We start from the raw sequence: 258 nt of genomic DNA, 5'->3' as shown, positions 1-258 counted from the left end.
CACTCGACATGTGCATCGTTCTCAATGCGTCACCCCCTAAGAATGACCAAAGCCAAACAACGACCAAGGAATAACAATAAACAAGAGAATGACAAAAAGCAACTGCATAATACCGGGGCAACACAGGAGGTAAAAACAAATGAGAATGGAACGAACACAAGGCAACGGAGACGCGAGAACACAGCGATCGACACAAGTGAGAATGAAATATAGAAGGATAGCATGAGACAGAGTGTAAAAAGATGGGGTGAGTGATAT

Source organism: Penaeus monodon, chromosome 23, assembly GCF_015228065.2.
Source record: "Penaeus monodon isolate SGIC_2016 chromosome 23, NSTDA_Pmon_1, whole genome shotgun sequence".
Taxonomy (NCBI): domain Eukaryota; kingdom Metazoa; phylum Arthropoda; class Malacostraca; order Decapoda; family Penaeidae; genus Penaeus; species Penaeus monodon.
Note: the sequence above shows the minus strand (reverse complement) of the source record.